Here is a 1,068-nt window from a genome sequence, read left to right as displayed (position 1 = left end):
TAGCATGAAAAATCTCATGATCCCTTTTAGCCTGGGTGGCGGTCCATAGGATGATCACACGGGTACCCCGGGATATCCAAAAAAACAGGCAGCACTGGGTTCCCCAGGTGCCTCAATCCACCCAGATGTGAGTTTTAGTTGCCACCTTAAGTAAACCATTATTAACAATCTCACATCTGTCATGAATATATCTCAAACCCAATCCACGTCTACGAGCATAGCATAGCAATATAAGCAACGTAGAAGTAACTCCCAAGGGTTTGATAAATAAAACAGGCAATAGGTACTACCTCAACTACTTCCCAATACCCACAATTTAATTAGATCCTAACCATGCAATGTTTGAGGATTGATCTAATGCAATAAAAACTGGGTATGGAAAAGTATGATCAAAGTGTTACTTGCCTTGCTGATGATCCGCGAAACCTAGAGATTCGAAGTAACAAGCGGCGCACTCCGGGTACTCTATCGCAAACAAACAAGCAAACAATAAGTACTCATCTAATGCACAGGTAAAACTCGAATAAAAGATACAACCAGAAATTTCAACTTAAGAACCCCGGTTTGCAAAAAGAATCAAATCGAACGAAGCAACGAAAGTCAAACGGCGAAAGAAACAAGCTTCGTTTACTAATCTGGATCTAGGTCAAATTTTATAGTAGCAAAAACTTGTTTGAGTAGGTTAAACGGAAGGAGAATTTTGAGACGAAACTCTAGGCGCTTGAATCGCCTGATTCCGATAAACGAGCGAAAAGTTAAACGAAAACGAAGATCCGATCTGGAATCGGGATCTGGAAAATCGCGGAAAAATCCGACAAAAAGAAAACTGCCGAACGATTAAACGAACGAACGTTCGTTAACAGCGAAAATCCGACAAACACGTTCGTTAAAACGAACGTGTCGGTGAACGTTCACTAAATAATAAAACCGAAAAAAATAGACCGATCTAGGGTTTTAAAAAAACAAACAGTTTTTTTTTAGAAAACCGGCAAGGGCGGCGGCGGCTCGGTACCTCGTCGGGACGGGCTCCGGCGGGGCGGCTTGGGGCTCCGGCGGGGGTCGGCGAGG

The sequence above is a fragment of the Triticum aestivum genome, chromosome 1D (genome assembly GCF_018294505.1).
Source record: "Triticum aestivum cultivar Chinese Spring chromosome 1D, IWGSC CS RefSeq v2.1, whole genome shotgun sequence".
In the NCBI taxonomy this organism is placed as follows: domain Eukaryota; kingdom Viridiplantae; phylum Streptophyta; class Magnoliopsida; order Poales; family Poaceae; genus Triticum; species Triticum aestivum.
The sequence above is the reverse complement of the archived record's forward strand: the minus strand, read 5'-3'. Positions refer to the sequence as shown.